Genomic DNA, 6,349 nt, shown 5'->3' on the forward strand with positions numbered 1-6,349 from the left:
CAGGGTTTTAAGAGTCTGTCCCAGACATCTTTAAGAACGTGAAACAAACCATCCATGAAGAAATAGTGGAAAGCCTATTGCTTGGGACATTGACAACCAGATAAAACTCAGGTATGTAGGATTTAAATCCAAAAACATCTCATGATAAAAAAAGATCCAAATACTTGGTCACTAATTTCCTTTTGTGTTTCTAACTGGTAAGTTTTTTTGAGGCTTTTGCAAATATTAAAGATGCTTCTCACTGTTTACTTGGTCAAATAAAAAGGAAAGCATTTCTTCAATAAATCCTTATCTTTCCACTTTGAATCTCCTGCTAAAAAATTTTGGAAAGCCAAACATCAAACATTTTGAAAATGAATTTATCAGCAAACGTATCCAAAAAAAAAAATGAATAAAAGTTGAAATCAAATCATCAAATCCTAGAGGCTGTTAATTGCCCCTTCAAAAGAATCAAGAAAATTTCCAACTCTTTCATTTCTCTCAATACATTCTGTGATGTCCCTAATTCATCAGCTACTTGGTTCCTGGCTGGCTTGCTTGGCATTTTTCCTTTCATTTCTCTCATCCCCTAAAGGAGAGTGGTTTCTTGATATTTTCTAACGCACATTCCTTCAGAGCCTTTGACAGCAGGAAGGTGGATGTTCCAGTAGCAGGAATAAAAAGGATACAGGAGGAGGAGGAGAAAGAATGACACAGGCCAACAATTCAGCAGCAGACCAGCAGAGGCGGAGTCCAAAAGTGCACGAGCACAGGAGGTCCAGAAATGCCACAACTAAAGGCATGCATTGTAAAGGGACACCTCACACAAAAGGTCTCATTTCTTAGGGGCACTGATTTTCTGTCAACCCCCTTGCAGAACCACTTTTGAGAAGGTGAGGCATTTCGCCAAGCCAAATATGGTGGCTGAGCAAAGGGGAAAGAATTCGGGACCCACCGGCATATCAGAGGTTGTCAGAGAGCAAGTGGTGAGTCAAAAGGGGACATCAGACTCTGTGATGGGCAGAAGCAAGCCTCACAATGAACTGCCCTTTGGGCTCCAAAGTGCCAAGTGGCTGGGCTCTGGGGTCTGCAGTGGGATACAGTCAGCATGACCAAATAGTTTATTCCCCAAATTGGGGCACTTTTGATAGTAAAAGTGGCGGAGTCTATTAGAGTTATACTGGAGTAAGGCATATAAGCCGAGACTGCCCTAGACAAGCTGGGGCATTGCTGACCCTAATTATGAGTCCCTCCAAAGTCTAGGAGATAAAGTGTAGCTGTCTCAGGGTCTACTCCAGACAAAGCTGGGCATCAGTTGAGCTCCTTTTCCCCTGGTAAAAAGCCTCTACAATGGCAAGGTGTGGGGCATGAGGAGAGCCTTGGTCAAATAAGTGTGAGAAACGGACTGTTCATACTCTTACCCACTCTGGGAGATGCAAAATATATATAGAGAGAGAGCAAATTAGAGATCTCGAGAAGGCCTGCAGTAAATTAAACTGCTTAGGATTGCTCAACCCAATGTTTTCCCAAAGGTTTTGAGATCTTTTGTCTGCCAAACACCTAGAACATCCAGGCAAACGCTGCTCCAAACCTTTGGAGGCCAAGAGTCAAGGGAAGACTTGGGATTGCAGGCCTTCTTCGCTGGGAGATGGAAGCTGGAGAGGATCCCAGAGCTCCCAGCGCCCCTGAGGATGACACCAGGAGATGTTCAGCTGGTGAGGTAATAGGAGACCCTACCTAGGTGCAGCCAAAAGGCCAGCAGAAACATGTCTGAAGCCATCCCACACCGCGAGCAGGAAGCCTCTGAGTTCACACGAAGGCAGGCAGGCCTCCCTAGCCCATGCGAATCCATTTCCTCAAACGAGGACGGCAATAAGGGCTGCGCTTGATAGTAAGGAAATGGTGAGCCTGACCCAAACTCACTGGAGACACACACAACCTCTGTGTTCCTGTATGCATTTCCTCCCCGGGGGCCCGCGGCCACACCTCAGCCATCCTGCCACGTCTCTGGCATGCGTGTCCTAGGGGGGAGTGCCTGAGTGTGGGTGATGAGGCCCCAGTCCAGGCCACTCTAAATGAGAGGATGAGTGCTGGTAAGGGATGTGATGGGTGACCGCAGAGGCCAGGAGTCAAGCCGGAAGCGGCCCCAGTACCAGGAGAAGTGCATGTCACTGGGTGTGACGGGGCAGTACTGACACGCAGTCCGTGAGGCAGAGGCTGCTGGATTCATGGACACTCTGCAGTTCTCATCTGGATTTTCACAGAATCCTCCAGTGCATCTCCTTGTAGTTGGTCTCTGGCTATTTCTGTTTGTCCTTCATTTTGTAGCCGGAAACACACAAACTCACGCAGGTCTTTCAGAGTATCTCATAGTGGGTTGGGGGCAGGAAAGCCCTACAGAAAGGTCAAGGTGATGGAGTAGGGGTAGAGAGCAATGATTCCCATCAGCAAGGTCCAAACGTCTTCATATGGTGCCCAAGGCCCTTTACGAGGGCTCTCTAAGATGACTCCCCAATCTCTCCTCCATTTCTACCACCTCCACTGCATCCACTGTATCTGGCTGCTCTTGATCCCTAAATATACCACTCCTCTCATCATCCCTCGCTTTTCCTAATGCTGAGCCTTGCCCATAATTCCTTGTCTCCCTAGTAAAATCATGTACTTTAAGACCATCTGAAATCTCACCTTTTCAGCTGAAAAGCCTTCACCACTGCCCCATGCCATCTCTACTCAAGCAGAATTCAAGACTTCCTCCTCGGTGTGCCCACGTCACCTTGTTTGGCCCTGACCATGTGTCACAGGGGAGTCTCCTTGACTAGATTCCGAGTGCCTGGGAGCAGGAAGTCATCATACCAATTCCTTTGTCCTCGGTGCCTACCCCATGCCTGTCACTGAGTGGATGCCCAGCTAATGGGGAATGATGGAGCAACAAACAGAACTCTGTAGAATCACATTCAAGATTCAGTTTTCCCCAGGCTTTACCTTCTTAAATCAGAAAATAAAAGGCACCAGAAACAGGTCTTTATGCCAGAGTCTGAAAAGAATGATTAAAACGTGGAAATGAACCAGGACTTTACAACCATGGCTGAGCAAAAGGATGTTTGCTGGAGTTTTCCATTGTGTCAATTCATTTCCCAAGAGAAATTGTAGTCTGAGTGGCTAAAGCCATTTCAAAGGTAACTAAAGGCCACCCACCTCAGCTCCCAGCCAATATCCATGATCTCTATGAGTCCTTCCAGGAAGCAGGGGTAAAGACTGGGGTGGACAGGCACCTCCACCTCAAAGAGGAGAGATTTCTAAGATGGAAGAAATAGGGGACACGAGGAGGAGGTGAGGACTGAAGTGAGAAAAAATGAAATCAAGGAGAATGATGATAGCTGGGAGGTGAGAAAAGGACCAGAAGACTTGACAATAAAAACATGGAGCTACAAGTAACCCCAAAGTCCTGTAGAGAGGAAGGAGCCAGTCCAAGAAGTACATATGGCCCAAAGATCTAGAATATAGAAGTAGGAGGCGAGAAGAAATTATTCTCGGGGTGCAAAGCTGAATAAGCAAGCCTATATTTTTGCAGTTCTCTGGTTAATTTCCAGCCATAAAAATATGGCCCAGGACTTTGTGAAAATACCCCTAAAACATTCCACATGCTTCTCAAGGCAGAGGGTAATTGTTATGAACAAATCCACACAAATTCTTGTGCCAAGAGCAACAAACAGAGTAAAGAAGGAACAGGAAACATGAAAGAGGGGGCTAGTCCGAAACCAGAATGACAAATGTGGGCCATCTCCCCTCCCAGCAAAACCAGAGGGGAGTGGAGCTTCACAGCACCTCAAAGGCTTATCTCTATGGAGAAAGATCTAGCACGACAATCCTAAAAGACATGTTCATCATGGTGGATCACCCCCAACGTGTGCCGCCAAAATAGAAGAGTTCCCAAAGAGTACCGCAGAAGACTGAGGGGCCCTGATGGAGAAACCTTCATTTCCCCTTAATCAAATGAGACCCCAGTGCAGGGAAGGCAGAAATGGAAGGAGGCTCCCAGACCGGGTGGGGGTGCCTGGATCCCACGGCCTCCAACACTGGCTCTCCAAGCTCTTCCCGCTTCTTACATATCCCTGCTGGCATCTCAGGTCAGCAATCCAGCCACCTCTCTTCATGAAATCAAATGCCAGTCCTTTAAGGCTGGCCGTGGCCAGACTCTTCAAACAGGAGAACAACCAGAAGGAGCCAGGGCTGTAATATCCAAAGCATGAAAAGAAATGGCTCCTGGCCTTAGGGCAACACTCTGCCATTTACTGACCCTTTTTACATTCATCCTCCCCTTTGGTTCTCAGCATAATCCAGAGATACAGGCAGGACAGGGTTATTTTAATTCTCCAGATGGGGAAACTGAGGCCTAGAGGGGAGAAAGTGGTCTTCCCAATTTATACAACAAATCAGAAAAAAGAGTTGATTCTAGAACCACGGTCTCTGGTCTCTTTCTGATGGTCGTGCACGGATCTCCTAACAGACTTAAAGTGTCCCCAACTTAAACACTTTATGCATACAGCAGCAGCCCAATGAAAAGGCCTAAAAGTTGATACTTTCTGGGGACTTAACAGGGCTCAAAACAAGCAGCTTCTGTCCTACAGCTCCAGCCCTTAACCCGTGATGGTGCAGTGACATCCTCTGAGATAAAGGCCATCTGTGCAGGGCCCAAAGGAACACACAGCCACACCCTGGGCCAGGGCCACTGCAGGCCTCGCTGACTCAGGAGGAGCATTCCCACGGGTGACCATAGTCTGCTCCAGGCTGTTGCCCTGGGAGACAAGAGAATCAGCAAGCAAGGAGCTGCCCGCCCTGCCCAGCTTCACAGGGGCAAGAGCTTAGCCCCGAAGCTGGCAAGTGCCCACCACTTGGGTGTGACTCGGCCGGGTGCCCAGCCCTGCAAGCCCGTCCAGGTCTCGGTTCCCGGTAACACCCTCCTGCTTCACCCTCTTGCATGCGGGGGAAGAGTCATCAGTCTGGCGGCAGCCCAACTCAGCAGCTGATTGGAAGAAGGAACAGCAGAAATCTTCACCAGACCAACCCTTCTCCCACAAGCTTATTCCAACATGAGTTTTTAAAGCTCCTGTTTCAAAGGATTGAACATCAGCCTCCCAGAATGGGTGTCTTTTCTAAACAAGCACATTTTCTCTTCCACAACAGGAATACATTTCACGCCCTTCTAACTAACAACCTGGAAGAACAATCCTGTAGGTGTCATTCAGCGGGCCTTCCCCAGGTGTGTAGTCACACAAACGCCTCATGAGGGGATGGCTAGGGGCGAGGTGCTGTGCAAAGTGGGATGTAAAGATAGAAGAGAGAGGACTCAGCTCCCTCAGTTCACATCTCAGTTCTCCGATTTAATGGCTCTGGGACCTTGGGCATGTTACTCAACTTCTCTAGGCCTCAGTTTCCCTATCTGCAAAATGGGGATGCTAGCACCCAGTTCACAGAGTCCTAAGAATGAAATAAGATGGTCAGGGCCACAGCACTTAGATCAGTTCTAGGAATGAGATCAGCCCCTGACAAATATCAGCCACTACTACAGGAATGTTTTTACTTAATCCTTTCAATATCCCAATGAGATGGGAACTATTACTTGCTCCATTTCACAGGTAAGAAAATGGGTTTAGAAGCATTAACCAAGTTTCCTCAAGTCATAGTGCTAATAAAGGCCAAACTCAAGAACCTACACAGGGTTTGTCTGGATCCTAGCCCCATGCTCTAATTTACTGCTGAACGACACAAATGCCTCCCATGAAGGTACCGTCTTATAGGATTCATTTTCTGCCGATTAAGTGCAAGATGCTTTGTTGGTGCTTTACACCATATATTAACGTAAGTAAACAAACAACTCTGGTTCCAATCAAATCTTATGAGGGCCTCACCAAGCACCAAGGAAAGTCAGAGGAGGACAAGTGTCACACTGCCCATCTCTCCAGGCCCCATCAACTCTGCTTTCCCTCTTGGGGCTCCTCTTCTCTCCTCTGCTCCCGTGAGGTCTCTACGGCTCAGAAGGTCAGCAACCTCCTGGCCCCTGGGAAGGAGGCTCATGCAGGCAGCCATAGCATGATTTCTTGGCCCTATTCTGATTTCACCAAATATCAAACCTGTATACACATACCAGTGCAAGCACGAATAAGAGTTTTATTCAAATCTCTCCACCCCAACTGCAACCAGCCAGATTTCCAACAGTTTGGGGTTAACTCTGTCCTGGTTCCATCCTCAATAACCAGCATGGACTTTAAAAAAAAATGTTTTCTGAGGCCAACCTCATGGCCAAGTGGTTAAGTTCGCGCACTCCACTTCGGTGGCCCAGGGTTCACTGGTTCAGATTCTGGGCACAGAC

The sequence above is a fragment of the Equus caballus genome, chromosome 19, assembly GCF_041296265.1.
Source record: "Equus caballus isolate H_3958 breed thoroughbred chromosome 19, TB-T2T, whole genome shotgun sequence".
NCBI classification, from domain to species: domain Eukaryota; kingdom Metazoa; phylum Chordata; class Mammalia; order Perissodactyla; family Equidae; genus Equus; species Equus caballus.